The sequence below is a fragment of the Apostichopus japonicus genome, chromosome 3 (genome assembly GCF_037975245.1).
Source record: "Apostichopus japonicus isolate 1M-3 chromosome 3, ASM3797524v1, whole genome shotgun sequence".
In the NCBI taxonomy this organism is placed as follows: Eukaryota; Metazoa; Echinodermata; class Holothuroidea; order Aspidochirotida; family Stichopodidae; genus Apostichopus; species Apostichopus japonicus.
In genome coordinates this window covers 14,096,547-14,119,711 of record NC_092563.1, presented here as the reverse complement: position 1 = coordinate 14,119,711, position 23,165 = coordinate 14,096,547, and the positions used below count along the sequence as shown (strand labels likewise).

Below are 23,165 nucleotides of genomic sequence, written 5' to 3'. Positions count from 1 at the left end.
CTCCCCTTATTATTTTGCTCTAATTGCTAGCTCACAAGCTTGAACGTGGTACGTTACAGCGATTTTATAGAAATTCACTTTCACAGAACTTATTTATCATCTAGCGGTGTCGAAAATGAAATGCATACATTTCCTAAAGAGTCATTCCTGACACCTCACCCCTCCCTCCCCACCTACCCACCCCACCCACCCCGGCATCGTTGGCTGTCAAGTAATGTAACTTATAAAAGTGAAAGGTACCGTAATATGTGAAAACTGAACATATGTACAAGGCCACTGTATTACTCCGTACAAATTTAAGGTAGGGCCTATTCTGACATTACTCCTCGTCCCCACCCCCAATATCTTACCCCCCCTCCCCCTTAACAACCTACAAAACAAATGCACACACACCGGTTGCATAGGCTAAATTAAACTAAATCAATCACAATAGCTGTTTATGTTTGATTCTGCAGCTGTTTTGTAAATATTTTCTTTATGACTAATGAGTGCGGACAACATGGCGAACGCAGTTCATTCGGAACTTATAAGACACTGCGTATCTGTTATTACGGAACTACAATGCAAGTACCTGCAGGTCCGTCATTCTACGCAGAGTGTGCATGACGGGCGCCATCTACTTTGGCAAGTGGAAGCAGATGAGAAAATCGTCGTTGAAGTGGTCGTATCTGACAATCTTGGCTGCATCGTGTGAACAAGCGTGTTATTTTGCACGCAAATAAATAAATAAATCTTAAAATTTACGTTCAGACGCTTTTAGTCGGAGGAGAGGGTGTGGGAAAGGTTGAGGTGTTTCAGGAGATCAGGAGAAGGTGGAAATGATGAGGTTTTCAGTTTTTAAATATATATATATATTATATATATATATATATATATATATATATATATATATATATATATATATATATACATATGTATATATATATATATATATATATATATATATATATATATATATATATATATATATATATATATATATATATATATGATTTAATGTATAGAGATTTTTTTTATTCCTTTTCTTGGTTCTCCATTAGTTTTGTCATTGTGTTTTGTTTGTTTTTCAAGCCTGTTTCTTAACTAAACTGAATATGGGGCGATAACATCTATAAACGTTGTCTGAACACTTTGTTATTCACTAATAAAACTTATTCAAAATCCTTTGAACATTATTTTGAACAAAACCAAACATTTTTTTTTCATAAGTCTGCTAGTTATTTGTAATGGACAGATCATAAGATATCGTGCCGCACGTTAGCGTCATTGTCTCTGTCATTAAAGGCAATGTAGCCATAAACGTTAGCCAACAAATTCAGGTTTATATATTGTGTATGTTAGTCTGTTCCTTTTCACGAGTTTGATTTGTATTTTGTCAGACAGTTTTTAAAACCCACCGAGTAGTGCTCAAATGTATCGGATACCGAATTGTTCACAATATAGTGTATAGATTTGGTCATGAAGCCAATTTGATATTTGATTACGTAACTTATACGATTGTTGTATAAACAACTATAGAGCTGTGTCATCTTGATTCTGCAATGTAATTCCCATATTGTACTTCAAACTTGGGATTCATGTGAATATAGAAACACACTATACAGTCACATGTGTTTAATAGTGCCACGGTAGGCTACAGCACGTTGCGCTATATAACGGGTCACGCGATCACAACACTGGTCTGCGAAGCGAACATTTGAGAAAGTAAGTTTTAAAGATTTCAACGTATCCACGGGCCAATGACCAATCGAGCAGCACCGTTCGGGAAGGTTTGCCCGTTTTAGCCTGCGTAACAGTTACGAATATTAGCGGCTTCAATGTGGAACAAATACGGCGTGAGTAATGCAACTGCAAATAGCAGCGCCATGCATGGAGAAAGAAAAAGCAAAGTAAATCATATTCTTGACACCGATCGTCACCCGGCTAGTCCCAAGTATAGTAACTCGTTAACGCTATGCAGAAATTGAATGCAAAATTTTCCAATTTAATGTTACCCCTGGAATATGTTTTTGCACTCCCTTTTAACACTAAATGTAGATTGTCACTTTGACTTGAACCCTGCAATCTGTTGGCATGGAAACCGTTGTACTTCATTCCAAAATATTTCGCAATATGTTTGCAATCCAGGCTGTCACCTTGCCAGGTAGCGTGATTTTACATTGTTACTTAATAAAAGAGTACTACAACAATTAAAAAACAAAAATTACATTGTCATATTCCAGCAAACAGTTTTTTTTTTAAACATTTGCGCTGAATATGACCAAAATGGCGACCAGATTATCAGGCGATATTTCAGGGAGAGAGTTAGGGAATTTACATTCCCCTTCGACCACCCTCCCCCCTCCCCCACCCCTACAACCCCTCAAAAACAGTTAATTGTTAGTACAACGTTGTGTGTCAATATATATAGACTAAAATATGCAGAAGATTGTACCATTTCACGTCTAATTTATTTTTTCTTGTGGAGGAGGACCCCCCACTCTTCCTTACATGGGAGTCAGCCTCAACGACACAGGGTCATACCTGGATCTTCCCTTGACTAACATAGGCATTATAGCTCAGACGTCCTTCTTTGATAATATTCCCGTTTCTTCAATACTTACAACTTGAAACGCCACAAAATGTACATATCTTTTTCTCGATATACGACTGTTTAAATAACTAGTTTATAAAATGTAGCCCAAATTTTATCTCCCTTTTTTTTCTCGTGTTAAAATAATTTCTGTCGAGTTGTTGCATGACGTCATCAAAATGTCTCTTTTTTTTGTGTCCCCCTTCTCCCTCACGTCACGTGATGATGTAGGACGAGAGAATGTAGGCTGGGCTTTTTCTTATACCTGGAAGAGCCGGTGATTAAGGAGCCCGTGACTCGAGGGCGTTCTCGGTCACTTCACTGACCTGATTCTAATTGAATGCAAACCTGTTTATGAATTCAAACGGACAATATATATCTTCTACGTTTTTGTTTCCCCATCTCACCCCTCTTAAATTCGGACGTTATTGAATTAGCTTAATTTTCTCCATGTTTGTTTTGGGTCCAGTCGAGTTTGTAAAAAAAAAAAAAAAAAAAATTGGAATGATGGGTGAGGCTTATCTATCTCTATGCATAGAGAAGAACCCTTAGGATACAAATTTTATTTTTTCCAAAGGTTTGTTTTTGCCTTATATATACATGAAGAAATATGACAGCCTTTGGTTGGCCATAAACAAAATACAACCAAAAAAAAGAATGGCAGGGGGAAATATAGAATAAAATAAACTAAAAAGGAGAAGGAGAAGAAGGAGAAGAAGCGTGCCATCCGCACGAAACTAGAACGCCATTTGCCCGCCAGAGATAAACGAGGGAAAAGCCAGAATTTTTAAAATGGCTTTAACTCACCTGTGAAACACGTCAACTCGATAGTGTATCTATGGCAATTTAATTCTGGCCTCGGGCTTCGTACCTGTTTTTTTAACTATTTCCCCCATTTTCTGTTCAAAAAAAAATCTCAACAGTCTTAATTCCAAAGATGATTTGTGGAAAAGAGTCATAATGAATGTACGAATTCATTATGACTTTGGGATTTTTAAGTGGGTCGACGAAGTACTCGGGGGTCGAAAGTATGAGAAGGTGACTTGTACAGCCTTGATGGATGCCAAATTCTTGTTTATATATACTTATATATCGGCCTTTTTCTGTTTCTTTTTCTTTTCCCCCTTCTAAACATAGTCCGCATAAATATTTACTCTACAAATGACTGCATGACAAAACTATGACAACGTTTGTCAGGGTCACTGCAAAACTTTATGATCGCGTGTTCGTATATGTGCTGGATAACAATCTAGGATCATAGTCGGAGCCTTTTGTACTCACTAATAATCTTAACACCTTTCTAAGACGATTTTTTTCTTTCTTTGTGTAAGTATAATATTGTTGCGAGTTCCCATAGATTTGGGGGTTGATTAACGGTGTCGGAATATTCCATAACTGTTTTTTTTTTTTGGGTGGTATTATTGCATAAACCGTGGCATTTTTTTGTTGTTTTTGTTTCAAAAGACTTATAGTCATGCACGCCATACAATCATGTTTTTACGTTGCTAATATAGTTTCCAATACTAAAAGAAATATATTATAAGACTAGGCAGTTTTATTGGCTAGAATAAAGTCAAGTTTATTTTGCAAGTAACTTGAAAATGAATTATATGTACGAAAGGTTGAAGGCTCCCAAGGGTGGCAGTGGAATCGGGGATCTTAATGCACACGAGTTCTATAGAATAATCGAATGTGTGGGCGACGAAATGCAGAGGGAGCCAACCAAATGTTATTAAATTTGTTGCAAAATCTATAGGAGGTTGACTTTACAGTTTCATCAATCTATTTTGAGTGAGACTTGGTGCAGGAATTGGTAAAGAAAATAAAACTGTTGAAGAAAACTCAGAAAAATGCAATATATATATATATATATATATATATATATATATATATATATATATATATATATATATATATATATATATATATATTTATATATACATATAAATATATATATATATATTTATATATATATATATATATATAAATATATATATATATATATATATATATATATATATATATATATATATATATATATATATATATATTCACTTATCACTGCGGTAGTGTGCGGGAACGCGGTGGAAAGCGGTAGAAGGAAAAGAAGCATGCTCATGTATATATTAGCATTCATGCTCAAACTATAAATCACTCTCAATTATACTATATATATATATATAAATCTCAATCAAAATGGCTACACGGATTTAATGTATTTGTGTTGAATTTGCTATAGTCTGGTGCCGCCTATATTACATGACCCGTGTGGATAAAATAGGTTGCATGAAAACATACCTTACTCTCTCTCTGTTCATTTCGTCCACCAAAAAAAAAATAGCCTATCCCAATTCAGTGCGAAATTGGGAACTTTACATGGCAACTTTGCACAGTGACTCATTGGTATACAATCCAACTCAAAATGCAACACTGACGTCAAACTGCAGCAAAGGCTATAGTATATCAATCACTCTCCCCTTCCTCTTCCCTCTCCTCCCCTGCCCCTCCCTCTCCTACCCACACCCTCTCCCAACATGGGCGTCCGGAAGAGGCTTCAATCTGGAGGGGCGCAAACATTTACGGGCAGTGGTCCTTTTCCCCACAAAATTGTGAGGGCGCTGTGCTCCCCAGTCCCATGATCCCTCCTATCATTAATTAAGGGTTTCCTCCTCTGGAATGGACCATATATACACATACAGTACCACACTGCTTACCAAAGCAAACTTTCTGATAAGACAACTTTTTTTAGTTAAACCTGTTTATTCTATAGGCCTATTACACATGTATATATAACCTCATCACTGCTTGTCGTTATGGCACATGAACTGTTATTTCAAACTTACCAAACAATTCGAGCATATTTGCAAATTGAGTATTCGTTTCTTTTTGTTAAATAATATGCATGCAACCAGCTTTAGCTGCAAACTGGTCATGTCAGCTCCCCCCAGCTCCCCCCCCCCCCCAAATCAGGAATCGTTGAACACTTCCTCTAATTCCTTTATATACAAACGAAGAAACAAAGTTAAGAGGTTAATTTAGTTGTTCAATGATTTTTTTTTTGGGGGGGGGGGGTAATTTATTATATTATACGTTCAAAGTGTTGGATGCATTTGTTAACTGAATACGTTTACGATTCATGGTAGCATGTAAACGTTAAGTTTCAGTCGAACTTTAAATCGCATACCGTACTACTTTCTTAAATGTCACTAAGCATTAGCCCCGAATTTCAGCAAAGCTAAAAACTGTTAAAACGGTTATCAAAAGTAGTTTCCTATATAGAGGGCTCTGATCATTCAAATTTAACCCAGACTTACGATAAGTGTTAAAATAGACAATTAAATGTCTCATTGTGATTCTACAATAAAAAAAAAATAATAACTGCTGATTCTTAATATTATGATTTTTTTTTTAAAAAAGATAATTAAATGTCTCATCGTGACCATGGTTCTACAAGTTAAGTTAGAGTTGCAGTTATGAAAGAAAGAATAAAAAATCATAAAAAAACACTTGTTGAATTGTAGCGTACTGGATACCTGAGTTTGTAGCATATTTGAGGGTACCATGCTATAGTGACGTTTAGAGTAACCTAACCAATTTCTTTCACTCCGTCACGGCGTCACTCCAGAGAACGCAAACCCAGATCTCATGACTGAGTTGATAATTTCGTTAACCTTGAAAGAAAGAAAGAAAGAAAGAAAGGGGGAGAAAAGAAGAATAAAAATCAACACTAAGCTTATCCAACGCTTTACTCGAATACCTTTCTTCATATTGAAATGCATTTATCTGTCACGTTGATAAATAATGCTTTTGACGCAAAGGAGTTCTGTATTTTTAAGTTACACTGAGTCAACTCAAATAATGGAATAGAAGAGGACAACAATGCGCTCTCTCCATCTATTACGTCATCGCATTCACCGGGCTATTATCATATTCCCCCCTTTCCAAGCACTCACTGTATAAAGTCCGTTCAATGAGAGGATCATTTAGTAAGCCTTATAATAGTACAAAGATCCCGTATAGCTTACACACACACACACACACACACATATATATATATATATATATATATATATATATATATATATATATATATATGTATATAGTATACACTTGCATGGTGCGAGCATTATACAGCAAGTATATGTTAATGATATCTGTATGGACTGCATTGTGTGCTTGAAATAACGATCACCTTTTCCCTACTCATGCATGCTTGAACTATCATAGCTCTGTCAAGTCTATAACAATACATGGCTGTCGTGATAATACGAAGATAAACAAGCGGGGGGGGGGGGGGGTTGAACCATTGACACAATATTATTACGTCAAACTGGTATTTTCGGTATTGTCCCTAGAAGCTTTTATAATATTTAGAATTTTTGTTTATTGTTCAATTCCGAGAAGAAAAGAAGAATATGATTTTCTTGTTTGTTTGCACATATCAACTTTCAAGTGACCGGCTTTCAAAGCAAATCAACTAATCAAAGTAACTAATAGAAGACCCTGGTATGTATTCCGTGTGAACGTGCACGTATAGACCCAAGTTGGATGCCGAAAAATAGCTCCAATTTAAAAATAATAACAAAGTGGGAAGGAAATATGCGCGTGCTGAATAAATTGAGATTCTCATTTAGGGAAGAACATTATATTCACTTGGGGGGGGGGGTGGGGGCTTGCTTGGTGGCCCCAGTTTTCACCATCATCCTCATATTTGCGACCCTGGCAATAGTCGTGGCCAACCCTTTTGTAATACTCTTTTTCTCGCGTGCAAACTGTACATGCCTCAGAGTCCGTTTCTGCCTACCACGAATGCGCTTGCCCACTGTATTTTACATGCTCGAGGATCTGTCCGATACAAACCGAAGAATCGAAAACGTTCCCGGGGCGTTCTCTGGACAGTATACAGCAAACAGATACGGGGAAATAGCTTTGTGAAAAAGAAAGGTACACTGGGCTGTACATACCTATATGGTCTTAACAAGACTACCCTGGCAGTGGTGGATGTAGTGGCCTCTGGGAAGGGCCGGGTGGGTATACGAAAGGATTTACCCTCCTTCTTTCATTTAAAAAATATAAATAATTAAGGGTGCAGCTTACTGAGTTGCATACTGCAGGTGTTACTTTAGAAGGTACTTTTGAAGAAATTTATGTTCAAGACTTGTTTCCACTCTACAGATCTTCCGTTGGTATAGCTCAACATGTTCACGGTTTGCATTAATATTCCTAAAGTTTTCAAAATGACCGAGGCTTTACAACCACCGGGGAGGTTCAATTACCTTATGAATAATCCCCTATTTTGCGGGATGTGAAATAAGACAGTAAAACCTGTCTCACAAAACGCTTTGAGTGTTGACAGTGCAAATCTTTGTTACCAACTGGACATAAAATTATGTTCCTCTCCTTGGTGCCCATCACACTCCCCCACCCCCTCGACTGAAAATGAAAATTGTGAAGCCCACATGCACAACACCATTTTTTTACACACTGTATTTAGAGGGTTGAAGGGGAGGGGGAAATGATGATATGTCGTCAAGGGGGTGGGTGTCTAAGGGGGTGAAACAGTTGGTAGAATGGAGGGTGCTTAGATGCACTTTTCAGACAATATCGAAGATCTTTCAACTGTTTAGGGTGTGCTGTACACGTAAGTTGTATATTTATGTCCACTGGGATTTCCTTTGTAATATTCTGTCTGAGGGTATAGGGGGAGGGGATGACCCCATCCCTTCTCTTGATTCTACCCAGAAGTACAAGTGGTCGCGTTCCTGGTGAAATTAATGATGTGCATAGTTTTAAAAAAAATCTTCCACTGGGTAGTACACTAGACTTAATATCACAACCAACATGCCGTTCGGGAATTTTGTGTGTGCAAAATGTGAGAAAAAGTTATATCTTCTGTAACATTAACTCTCAAGCAAACAATCAACTAATTTATTCTTCAAAATAGGTAACCATACTTTTGAAAATATTTGCTCCGATTCCACACATCCTTGCAAGGATTACCAATTTTTAAGAAAAACACGTAGAAGCTGATGGACATTGGGTGGGGTGGGAGGGGGGTGGGGTGGTTAGTGGTTACTATTCATATATTTTTTACATCTTTCGCTGTACTTTTAATCATTTCACCCGAAAGACGAGACGGATCCGTACGGATTTTCAATTTTCATCGCTTGTTTTTCCTGATTAAGGAAAAGCCGATTTATTTTATTTTCCTCTCTTGCTTTCAGTTTATCTATAAGGTGTGGTCACCGCGGACGCGTAGATTTCATTAACCTCCTATTCGAGGTATAATCTCTTGCCACGGTGAGACAGATTTTGAACCTGTCCTTTGAATAACGTCATCAAAAGGATAGAATAAATAAGAGGAGGCAAAACCAAAAAAAAAAAAAAAATAAGAAAGTCAAATCAAATGTCCCTCTTTAAAAAGGAGCCAATATGTCCACTTCTTCTACTTTGTGAAGGGTGTGAATAACAATGACTTAATCTCGCACTTTTCCCCCAGTCTTCATATCGATTTCAGCTTGAATTAGACGAGATTGATAAAGAGAAACGAAGAAGAAGAAGAAGAATAAGGAAAAGAAAGAATGCTAATAATGGGAACAAAAAAAAGAAAAGGAATAAGAAGGGAAAAAACGGTTTTTAAGAAGAGAATGTATTTAAGGGGAACGAACGAGCTTGCATGATTTTTTTTTCTGGTATATATATATAAGTTTGAAGAGTGGAAAAATCACGACAAAAGCATAACACACAAACAGGGTTTCAAAGGGATTATTTGTTTGAACCGACATTTTAAGGCTGCGTCTCTGAAATCAGATAAATAAATCATGGAAACAACGCACAGTAGTGCATATTTAGACCTTTACCTGTTAAATATGAAAGTGTATAACTGAGGTGGGAGCGGGGGTGGGGGGGGGGCGGGGTGATGGGAGGGGGTCTATGATAAATGACGTATGAACATGGCTTAATTATACGGGATAAAGGTACCTCCTCCCCCCCTCCCCCATCTCCCAATTCTGATATGTTTTGTGAAATCCACTCCCTTTTGGAAATAATATTTCACGCGACTCATATACGGTGTTAATTGATATTACATAAATAACAATCAGGATATTGCCACGCAATGATTCAATTGATGCCATAACATAACAACCTCCCGTCTGCTTACATGCTATATTGGCTATCTCAATACATTTGTTTTTATGCGCAGCCGTGATGCAATAACACATGTCAAAATCGAAGTACATTGACACGGAGTTTGTATATAAGAGATGCAGATTGGCATCACTGACTGACTGGTGATCATGAATGAATCGATGTTGTGAGCCAGAAATTTACTTTGCACATGGACCACTGTAACGGTATACTTATGTATGAGCTCATCAGAGGACTGGGTGGGGCCTTTAGTCGGGTGGGATTACAATAGACTCCTGTGGGAGCGTTTGCCGTCATTCTTGTAAATCTTGTCACTGAACAATCTGGAAAATGGGATGGGATGAGGAATGGAATGGAGGGGGCGGGGGGGGGGGGAGGCATATGTACTACGTTTAATATGAGATATAGCTTTCTATATCATGTGACATCGAAATCGCATTGGAGGACACACGTGGAAGCCGTACAAAATTGATTATTCCATTCTCGCACTCTTAATGTAAATTATATTCAAGCGACATTTTGCGTTGGAAATACGCCACAACTTGTTTGGTACTGTCAGTGCTCGATTATGTAAGGAGGCGAACGAGGCAAGTTGCCTACGGGCTTCCAACGTTATGGGGCCCTTTCAAGGACTATAGGGGCCGCTGTGATCACCTCGAGGCAAGGCATACCAACTCTGATGCTATTTTCGGATTTTGATTGGGGAAGGGGTGGGAGAAGCGCTATGCACTATGCCTTAGGGCCACATGTAGATGGTGCTAAAACGTACTCGACGGCTTAGGAAAAAGATAATCTGTTTCTTAAAATCGAATCAGGAAGATGAAATATGTAATAGCCGTAATAAAAATAATAATAATAATAATAATATGAATGATAAATATAATAATATTAACAACAATAATAATAATAATAATAAAAATAATAATCATAATAATAATATGATATCGATAACAAATTATATCATTCAAAGTGGCACTATGTGTCTTAAAATATCGTCAAGAATGTTTGATAGCAAGCAAGCAACCCCCCTAACACCCCTCACCCCCGTCCCCCCCCCCAAAAAAACCTTTTTCTTTAATGATTTTTACCGTCATTTGAAAGGGAGTTTTACTAGACGAACTACGAAATTTATTGTCATTCGATGTCAGTTTCAAATATATTTGAAAATTGAAAAGCAAAATCGACCCAAGAGCTGCTTCAAGTTCCGTTGTGTTTATGCATATATGATAGGACTGGGAGTGCGAGAGGGGGGGGGGGCGTTGGTGCGGGGGAAGGGGGAAGGGAAAACAAAAGTTTGGCCTAACATACCTGACCTGTCTGAACTATATAATCAAATTCTCAATGAACTATTTTCATCTTGTCAACCGAATCTTGTCATACGTCCTCGTTAAAAGACGAAAGTAAAACGACACCACACGCTTCGATGGACGCACCATTGGCCTTAGTTGACCTTTTTCTTTTACGAATATATTGTAATCTTGCCCCTTGTTAACAATTCTCTCGCCAAACAAAGCGACATTTCAATGGGCAAGCCAGCTATCAAATCATTAAGTCGAATCTGCTAAATCGAGCATATAATGTCAATTTAATTCTCTCTTGTTATTTTATTTCAGTTCGCACTTGGAATTGTTAACTTCTTCCCATTGGAATCAAACAGGTATAAATCCCTGTCCATAACTTGTCCCAGTTTCGGAGAGCTCGGTAAAGGTGCCAAATACTCAATAACTTTCTTGTATCTTGAATATAACTCGACCCCAACCGCCAGGCCTCGCATAGGAGAGTCGAAGGGGGAAAAAAAGAATAATGAAAAGAAGAAGAAGATGAAGAAGAAGAAAAAAAACAGGCTAGAGAAAAGAAGGAAAGAAGGGAAAAAAAATAAATAAAATAAAGGAATCCGTAAAGCCCCTAGAATGAAAACCGTTACATTTTCCAAGTTGACAATATCATTCGAGATTGTGGCCCCCAGGAATGAGTGACATAAGCGGGTCAAGAGAATATATCGAACTGTGAAGAGCTGTAGAGAAAATTAGATTGTGTTCTGAAAATTTATTCCATAAGCTCTCGTTTTGGGGTCTCCTTGCCTCTCTTTGCGAAGAAGGTGTGACGGAATGTTTTAAGTGAGAGCTCGCCTTGTGAATTTGGCCGACCGCGTGCCATGTAACGGAATCGACAGGCATTGACACACAGTCGTTTAAGCGAAATCTTGACATCTTCGGACGGGGAGAGATGACGTATCCCGGATTGATGAAGCCCGTACTGATTATCTAATTGGGAGGAAAAAAATAGAGACGTTTGATAAAGAGAAGAAGAAGAAGAAGACGAAACAAAAAAGTAGATCATGTATTATAATGCATATCTGCCAATGATGATACCTCCGCCCGTTCCTCCAAGACCCCTAGGCAGGTTCAAAGAAGGAATGATTTTTTTCTTCTTTTTTTTTCTCTCTTCTTCTTCTTCTTCTTATTCTTCTTCTTCCTTAGGTTTGGTCGTTTCGATCGCTTCATAAAAGTAAAAAAAAAAAGAAATACAGAGGGACTATTATAGACAGCGAGATGAGCAAGTCAGAAGAAGAAGAAAAAGGAGGAAGGGTCCAAACGTCTTGTCTGATATGCGAGAGAGAAAAGCCAAAAAAAAAAAAATAGGAAAAAGGAAAAAAGCCAAAAAAAAAGGATGACCATTGTGCCGCTATGCTCCATTTAGAAATTGCTCCTTGGGGACAAATTTCTACCAAATGTAGAATGAAGTGATATCGCAAATCTACCTTTTCTTTGACCTGTTTGAAATTAGCCAAAAAGAAACAGAAAAAGAAAAGGAAAGAGATACACAAAAAAAAAGGGGGGAAGATAAATCTAGTTTGACTGGGTATAGTAACTGTATCAAACACTTGAACTTTATGCGAGATACATAGAGGAAGGTCTAATTATCTTGTTTTTCGCTGTTCGCCTGTTTAACTAGCCACTTTTAATAGGCTTTTTTTAATAAGCCCTCGAAGGTTGGACTACTTTGGTTTCTCTGAAATTCGAGTCTAGATGGTCGGTAAACGGTTTGGGGGGATTGTCAGGATGGATGGACTTCTTCAAGTGATATGCTTTGGGAAATAAGTGTTTGTTCTAAATATTTGGTCTGATTTTCAGTTTAAATGATCCATGAATACCTATCGTCAAAGTAGACAAATTAAAGATTAAAACTCACAGAGAGAAAAAAAAAGAGAGGATAAAGAAGAGAAAGAAAAAAAAACTGTATAGAGGAGAGAAAAGACGAAAAAAATCAAGATAGGAAATAGATACATCTTAAGAAGATGGCTCAAATTTAAATTAAGGTTAACCGGAACGTCATGATAGTGGTTAAAAGGGTTATAAATCGGTAGTTGTATTAAAAAAAAGAAGCAGGATATTGGAATTGACTTGGATGAATTTATCGACAATATTCGGTAAAACATGAGATGCCGGACACAATACAGCTTCATTAACTCGACAGTATACCCGGATACGTTTTCCATTTTTGCATACGACATATCATTAATGAGATGGGAAGAGAATGGTTTGGTCGAGGATATGAAGTGGAGACGAGATATAGAGTAATGAATGAATCTTTGAATCTCTTATTTAATTTTATTTAACCTTATTTACGAGCTCTGGGACGTCTGTTTAGTTTGGTCAATAACAACATTGTTTTGAGTACTATAGGTTGGTGTTAGATAACATTGCCGACCGAACTTAAAACGTTGCCTTTAAGATTACTTTTTTTGTTGTTGACATTGAATGGGAATCAAATAAGAGTGTAATTAGTCTAACTAAGCAGCCAATTTGGACAATCTCCTAATGCTAATAACTCTCTAAACTGTCCTCCCGTATCATGCTTCAAAGCACTCGTATTGACAGTACAAACAGTTCCCTATAGCCTTTATGTGATAGAAGTATGATATTCATACTGCTCATACTGATACTACGAGTGCTCTGAAGCGGGACAGGACAGTACAATATAGAAGGGGAGGGGGGGGGGGATTGTCCCAACTGGGTGGCGACTAAGAGACGATGCCAGCACTTTACCACCGAATAAAAGGAGACACAGATTCAACCACCATCATTATTGGTCTATGTGATGGTGATAAACTGTAAAGTGATGAACGAAGTCCCCCCAAACAGCGAAGAAATATATCGAAGATATCACATATTTAATGTTCCTTCACACACAATGGTGAAGACTTGATCAAGTATACGTATAATATCATCAAGCCACGTGTCTTGTACGGTTCTACGGTTTTAACTTTATACATTGCATAGTTATTTTCCGTACTGAAGATGTGTTTTGCAATCGCTGAATGAACACATCCGAAATAATAATAATAATAATAATAATAATAATAATAATAATAATAATAATAATAATAATAATAATAATAATAATAATAATAATAATAATAATAATAATAATAATAATAATAATAATAATGATGATGATGATGATGATGATGATGATAATAATAATAATAATAATAATAATAATAATAATAATAATAATAATAATAATAATAATAATAATAATAATAATAATATTTTAACATGACCTAACGAGGGCAATATAGCATACTAAAGTTTGAGAATATGAACAGAAATACAAAGAGAAAGTAACATATTTTGCGAGAACTCTTTTTGGGGGGGTGGGGGGCATCATAAGTTTACAAAAATGACGGCCCGTTTCTATAACTAATGATCTAACACTAATGTTAACCATGATCTCAGTTGAGTTCTTACCACTCCTTATATGGGATGTATATAGTTGCATCGAATCCTATATGCGCAAATAGCGATGCGCAGATATCTAGAAAGCAATTATCAATGGTCCGACAACAATACTGTAAAACAATTTAAAAAAAGAAATATGATAAGAAACGATATATAACTAAAGAAAAACCACGTCATTTATTGGTGATCTCGCGCAAGTATACAAAACTTTAAACACATGTATGTTATATTTTAGTGATAAAAGAGAGTTCATGATTCGACAGGTCTTTTATCACTCTTGTCACATGCTTGCCTCTGATGCTCACAAATTGTCGACCAGAACGTGCTTCAGGGAAGCAATTGGCGAAGAATATTATCTTTGATTATTAGTCCTATACTGACAAACCCCCCAAATGAATTGTAATGATATCAAGTGATAAAAAAAAATGACAAGTGAAGAATGGGGTACCCGACTCAAAAAAAAAACCATGTGGAAAAGTTGGGAGAACCCCCCTAAATGACATTTCCTTTGATAAACACACGATTGTCTCTGAGATAACATCACGTCTGAGTGCAAAAGCAAAAAAGAAGAAGGAGAGGTTTGATTAACATAAATGTGGGGGATATTTCAAACCACAGTTATAAGGAGGTCATTGGTTGCTTTCATCTCGTTGATTTCTCTCTCTCTGCCTCTCTGCCTCTCTTTCTCTCAAGTTTCTGTTGTTTTTTGTGTTCCTTTCGTCAACCATAGTATGGGTATGTATATTCAAATAACAATAGATATACAACTTATCGTTATACGTTATACGTTTAACCATCTATATACACATTTCGACGAATTGTCGTGATCGTTTCACTGTTATTTTGGACGATTTTTTTTTTTATTCTTTCTTCCGTTATTGTTTTTTATCCTCCGTTTCTTCTTATTTTTATTATTTTGTTCTCTTCTTTTTTCCCCCCCTTAAGTTGTGAAAAAATTATAGTACAAATTTAGCCCAAGGCATTGAAAATCTTATAAACACCAATGCTTAATGTAAAACGTGTTTAATACAACTTTTGTGGGGCGAAAGTTTCATTTTGCTATCGCTATTAAATTTGACTATTTTATCGCAGAGTATCATGCCTAAGGGGGCAAACAGAATCAATTTCAATACAAAAGAAGATTTTGTACTAGAAATGACACAATCAAGTAATGTTACCCAGATTTTAACTACATTGTAATGTTGCTCATGGATATTGAGTTCCGTTAATATTTAAAGATATTTTTTGCAGAATTACCAGTTCGGAGCACAATCTGACAATCCTGCCAGATTTTGTTATCATTAATATTCATACAAAAGTTTGGTAGCGAGCTGATAGTCAAGGACACACATAACAAAATACATATACATACATATATATATTACATATATATTACATACATTATATATATATGTATATTATATATATACACATTATAAATATGTATAAACATTTATATATGTATATATATTACATACATTATATATATATATATATTATATATACACATGATAAATATGTATGTATGTATATGTATATATATATATATATATTGTATATTGTATTTTGTTATGTGTGTCGGTTAACAACCGCGTGTCTAGGATCAGCATGGTTTCCGTACTTCTTATGTAGGCGTGTACTACTGCTTATATAATAAGCATATGTTATTGAGCTGCTTACATAAGCCTGATGTGTGTTAGTGCGATTCAGGAAAATGACAATGGGAACATGATGTTGAGCCAAAATATTTTATAAGCATGCACCTTCTTTTTTTCCATTTGTTTCTTTTTGGCAAGTCGCTGATATTGTAAAATTTTGGGTCTGCAATCTTTTGTTATCTACTTGGCGATAGAAATCACAATGTAGCCTTTAAAATGATTTAGTTGGCCCACAGAGATGCTATACTTTACCAGCTTTCGGAGGTTTGAAGACCAAAAAAGCACATCTTTTGAATATTACGCATAGTTAGATTACACATGTTTATCCAAACATAAGACACCCCTCTAGATATTTCCACCATGTGACGGTTAATTTAGCGATTAACCACGGATGAACCTATTTCGATTCTCGATTTTTCGTCGCCCAGACGAAGTTATTACATTATATTAGCATTAAACACATGATCAAGGTTTAATATTTTAGCACAAGGAACAGCATCGCCAAAAACTTAATCGAAAGCAACTCCGAAGCGTTACCGTTCCTGGAAGAAGGGGTTTCCTATATAGCCACGGTGTGAACAAAACTATTCTCGACTTGGGTATATACGTCTCTCGACGAGCCTAAATCTCTCTTCGTGTAATAAATATCACGTCTTCCTTAAAACAAGATCGAACCACTGGTAATTTCTTGCGAACAAAAAAAAAATACAAAATGGAGGAAATTTCAGTTTCAAGAAAAGGTAGAAAAAGTACGAAAGAACGAAAATCAAAACAGAATTGGAACAAAACGTTGCAAAAAGCACAAACTGAAGCGTTGTCATTTCCGCCGTTGAGACACGATCCATCATCTGGAGACGATGTGGACGATAGGAGGAGTACCCTTACCGGACGGTGATCCAACTTTTCAAGGGGGAAATCTCTCTGTTTCTTAAACCCATAGGAAGCTCGTAGTAATACCCACAAAAAGAGAAGCTTCCTGGTTGTAAATGACAGATTTTCCGAAAATTAAAATATCCTCTAGACCTTTTAGAAAAGTAAGGAAAAAGAGAATTTAAATTAAAACCTATGGTCATGAAAGTTATATAAAATCCACCAGTTTTTTCAAGTATGACGGATAAGTTACGTTTTAAGGCCACCATTTTGAGAAAGTCTTTATTGAGGGGTTATCAATATTCCACTTGTGATACAACTGCAATTAAGCCGCTACAGCATTAAAAAACTAGACTTTGTAATGGGATGGAAAAGGCCGGTAAGAGCAGGTTCTCACCGCCTTAAGTATGATGGATGGGACGCCCTTCTCGTGTTATATTTTAGCTTCCAGCGCTTTTTCTTGTGATTAAGGCGAGAAAAGTGCATGGCCGACGGTATGTGGGAACTAGATAATGACTTATAGAGGCCCGCAGCCAGGCTAATCCTAAGTCTAAGGAGTAGATATATATATCTGCTGGAAGTTTTTTCACTGTTCTGGATTTTCAACTTACTATGATTTCAATTATATAAATAAATATATATAAATATATATTTATATACAAATTTATATATATAAATATATGTATGTATGTATATATATATATGAATATATACATATATATATATATATATATATATATATATATATATATATATATATATATATATATATATATATATATATATATATAATAGTAATAATAATGATAATAATAATAATATAAATATAATATATAAACATATAAAATAATAATCATCATAATAATAATAATAATAAATAATAATATTAAACACTAATTGATCACAGGTTTGTTTGGTTTTAGTTTATTCTTGTTCTTTCAGGTTCCGTCCACCCCCCCCCCCTTCCTCCCCACCTTCTCCAGCTCCACGTCCTTCGTTGACATGTTAAGACCCCTGTACAAGTAAGTAAGCATTCTCTTCAACAAGTGGGGACTCGAGCAATAACTAAGTTATTTTTGTTTCGATAGATTTATTCAGAACGGTGTCCAGTTACGGACATGACTGTTTTATCCCAATGGCGAATCTTACGTCTGTTAATGTATGAAGAATCAAGAACACGAAAGATGCTGACCGGGGTGAGTATGACTAACTGATTATTGTCTTCTTTGGTTCTTTACTTATTATAATACTTCATCAATATTTCAAAATAATAATAATATCTATTCTGTAATAATAATAATATCTATTCTGTTCGCTCTTTCTTCGGTAACATTACAACTATACAATGAAAACTCTACCGATCCTAACAACCTACATTTTTTTTCTTTTTTTGGCGTTTAGACTCTATGAAACAAAAATTTGTATTCATGAACGTTAATATGTTTAAAAGCTTCAAAAGTAAACACAAGCGAGAAAATAAAGGTTTGCCGGGAGGGAACGTATTTAATTAGCAAGCCTGTCGCTTCGAGGACCTTTAGCAGGCCTCATAGTATCGCTCAGTTATGATGACTATGACAGAGTCCAACGTTATATGAAAAGGCAGACATGCCGTACACCGTTCTAGTATTGTATTTCATCGGGGAGTAGACAGGGGCCCCCAACAAGTTTTAATATGTCCGTACTAGGGAGTATTCCATAATAAATAAAATGATAAATCATTCATGTCTCTGTAAAATATACCCGTCTCTATATTCTTTTTCAGATGTTAGATTCTATTTCAGCACGAACATGGCGCGTCTCAAAGATGGAAAAATTGACAGAGAGAGTTAGAAAAAAACAGAAGAGAGACAGAGAGATGGAGATGGAGAAAGAAAGAGTAAAATTATGTAGATCACAGACAGCCGTTGGCCATTACGACAGTGCTCTTTTTTTGAGCACGGCCATTTATCGGGATCAGTAAAGGGCGTTCTATCAAACCCATCCTACTTAGCAATTCTAATGGCTACGTAAATGGTATTTATTTTCTTGTCCTGGTTTTTCTTTTTTCTTTTTCTTTGGCGGTACAAAGTGAAAGGATTTTATCGAAAAAAAAAAAAAAAGAAATGGGTCAGTTGTTAGAAAAGTGATATAGATGATTACAATAAGAAAATATGAATATTCTCAAAGTTGATCATAGCACGGCATGATTTATCATCTCCAACAGCGGATTAGGCTATAACTAAATCCACTTACAGAGAAAAGAAAAACAAGAGGAAAAACAAAGTCGATCGCATGCCAAGCCATGATGCGATGTCATGTTATTGCAAAGTAACTCTGCCGGTGTTATATATGTAGGCCTACCTGTTTAAAACATTCAGCGATTTCATACAGGGTTTTTAAAGAAAACCTGTTGAATCCAGTTTCAGAGCAATTTCTTGACATGAAGGAGGATAGAGGGTGGGCGGGGTGTGGGTGGGGGGAGAGTCAACTTGTGCCGGGCAGTTGGATTTCAATTGGGGTGCCCAATCACAACTGTTAATAGTCTCTCGATATACATTTGCAAGTGTCTTTTTGAGGTAAAAATCCATGAAGGTTAAAAAATTAACATCTTCTTGGCAAGAAGAGTAAATAAAAATAAATAAAGTTAAGAAATGCAGTATTTTCCATTATTTTTTTCCATTATTGTTTGTTTGACATGAGACTTGACCACTGAGATGATATGATGAATTCAATGCAGTGATGGGAAATATTCGAAGAACATCAAGAAAGATAACTAAAGGAATCTAATAAATTACAGAACGTTACGTTTACATATCAGACACATGAAAACACCATAGCAACCATATCAGACACGTGACACATTACGTTTACATCATATAGCAACCACACCAGACACGTGAAACATTACGTTTACACCATTGCAACCACATCAGACACGTGAAACAACATGACGTTTACACCATAGCAACCACATCAGACACGTGAAACATTACGTTTACATCATTGCAACCATATTAGACACGCGAAACATTACGTTTACATCATAACGCAACCACATCAGACACGTGAAACATTACGTTAACAATATAGCAACCACATTAGACAAGTGAAACAATACGTTTACATCATAGCAACCACATCAGACACGTGAAACATTACATTTCCAATATAACAACCACATCAGACACGTGAACAATACGTTTACATCATAGCAACCATATCAGACACGTGAAACATGACGTTTACATCACATAACAACGACATCAGACACATGAAACATTACGTTTACATCACATAACAACCACATCAGACACGTGAAACATTACGTTTACATCACATAACAACCACACCAGACACGTGAAACATTATGTTTACATCACATAACAACCACATCAGACACGTGAAACATTACGTTTACATCACATAACAACCACACCAGACACGTGAAACATTACGTTTACACCATAGCAACCACATCAGACAAGTGAAACATTACGTTTACACCATAGCAACCACATCAGACAAGTGAAACATTACGTTTACACTATAGCAACCACATCAGACAAGTGAAACATTACGTTTACACCATAGCAACCACATCAGACAAGTGAAACATTACGTTTACACCATAGCAACCACATCAGACAAGTGAAACATTACGTTTACACCATAGCAACCACATCAGACAAGTGAAACATTACGTTTACACTATAGCAACCACATCAGACAAGTGAAACATTACGTTTACATCATTTAGCAACCACACACATCAGACACATGAAACATTATTTTATATCAGCTTTGCTGCTGGTCAACAACTTTCAGCACTTTAAAAACCAATCAGGTATTCATCAGATTGCGTTTACGACTGGCTCAACTAAGGCACACGACTTAAGACAAAGGAAGCGTTAATTATAAAACAATCACGACTTCCATTCGAACTTTAGTATATCTACAGCCTAGATATGGCACACTATAGGTTAACCACATATATTAGCCGAATTATTCAAACTTTCCACAATATACCCTCAATTTTTGGAATTTCGAAACTTTATCTGTATGGCAATGATGATCATGTAAATGGACTGTATATTGTTATTATTGAAAATTAAATGAATATTTTAAAAAAAAACACACACACAACTATCTGCTTTAAATGAGGAAATTCAATATTTCCATGCATGAAGGAAACTTTCTTAGCTTGTAACTTCCTTTCCGCTTTCTTTACCGTTAAATTGTTACAATCTTGGGTTGAGTTTGATGGTGTTTGGTCATGTTTTTTTTCGCTTTATCATCATTTGCTGACCAGTCCCAAGGATTAATTAAAGAACTTGACATGATTACCAAGCTGGACAAAAAACACCGAAATACTATAGTAAACTTTTCCTTCACTCGGGGTTGATAGGTTCATATATATTTTGTAATATGACATTTAGTATAACCTACAGCGCCGTAGGATATACTATCCACATAATAGTAGTTTATTTCGTGTTTCCCCCTTTTTTTCTCTCTTTCTATCTTTTTCTTAAAAAGGATAGACCAGATAATTCGGGCCAAAACATTTGAAGTCGACAGAGATAAAAGAGATCGCAGATACTTTACCAAAAAATAAAATGCATTTAAAAGCGAAATTGCCTTGTTTCTTAAAAAACATGATCAACTTGAACAAGAAAATTGATGGCTAGGGGCCATACAGCGACTATTTTAACTTCTATATGTCTTATAAGTTTTCTGTTCTTGTTCTTGCAATGTCTTTTCTTTTCTTTTGTCATAGCATGACAGGTGGAACAACGCCATTAGAGCGACTATAAGCCTCGATGTCATCCAGTAATCACACACCGTTGTAATTCGCTTGTATTCATCATCGCATAAAAATAAAAGAAAGAAATTTAAAAAAAAAAAGAAAAAAAGAATATTAACCACATTTTAAAGGCAAAATCATTTTTAACCCTCTGGAGATAAAAACCCGATGACCATTCGAGCGCAAAAATCAGGACACCGTTGACTTAAGGGGACACGGGGGGTTGTGTTTAACATTTTTTTTTTTTAAAGAATACTCCCGTCGTCGAGTTATTTGCGTAATTTTGATAAAACTGCCAACGAAATCTGCATTCATGTGTAGTCATTTTAGTTTGTCTTGCTTTCCTCTCTCTTTCCTTTTATTTTTTAATTTTTTGTTATGTTTTTATTCTCTGAGATTGACACTTAGGGCTTGCTTCCATTGGCTTACGTGACTTAATTAAATAGGCCTATATACATGTATTCTTTCACCATCCCTCAGTTTATTTAGCTTTGTGGAGATTTATTGTATTCCGAAATTTTTGTTTAGCCTCAGGCAAAATTGAAATTTCTTTTTCCTTAAAAACCGATCAATTTTTGTTTTTGTTTTTATCTTATATATCGTCAAATGAAGACAGGTGTCAATTATTTCTCCTTGAATAAGTAACAGGATACCTGTCCATTAGAAAATGGCCTCGTTCTCCATATTGTTCTCCTTTTTTCTTACTTACTGATTCTTTCTATCTCTCTGTTTTCTTCTTTGTAAATCTTTGAAAGATCTTCATCAAGCGTGTTACGCTAAAAGCATGGATTTTGTCATATTTTGCATATCTTAATACGGTGAAAATGACCTATATGTAAGGTATGCATAATACACCTTAATCGTCACAAAGGAAAATTATATAAGAAATTGTTAAGCAATATCACTTAAAAGCCTCTCACGCAGTGATCCTGAATAATTATGAACACGAAATAGTGTTTTCCCTTGTTCTGCTTGGTTTTGTTTTTCGCTTATAGGTATTCTACTTTTCTGAGCATGTTGTCATAATTTTCACGTTTGTCAAATGGCGTTTTTTTTTATTTTTTATGATTCAACAAGCAATATTTATACTGTTCACCCTTGCAGCTATTTGTGTTAACGAGAACGTCAGACGATATCATTCTCGCAGACACTATAACACACGTACATCCATTTATATACACATTCGTCACCCCCTTAGGATGCCCCTCTAAGTGGAATAGACCTGATATTATTCATTTAAAGCCACCTGTTGAAAATATGTTTTTTTTTTGTTTTGTGTACGTCATTACCAACAAGTGCAAACGTCATACGTTGAATTATAACTGCATATCATTCGAAGAACTGACCACACACAAAAAAATAAGTCGTGTAGTGAACTCTATTAAGGTTGA

The 23,165-nt window shown here is 35.9% G+C and overlaps 1 protein-coding gene across 1 annotated transcript in view; it reads left to right on the top strand.

The window, feature by feature from the left end:
* Positions 1-11,353, top strand: part of LOC139964033 (uncharacterized) — a 76,007-nt gene extending 64,654 nt beyond the window's left edge. Inside the window, exon 6 of the mRNA XM_071965386.1 lies at positions 11,335-11,353. The gene's annotated coding sequence lies outside the window, so the exon portion shown is untranslated. The remainder of the gene's footprint in view (positions 1-11,334) is intronic.
* Positions 11,354-23,165: the final 11,812 nt, after the last annotated feature.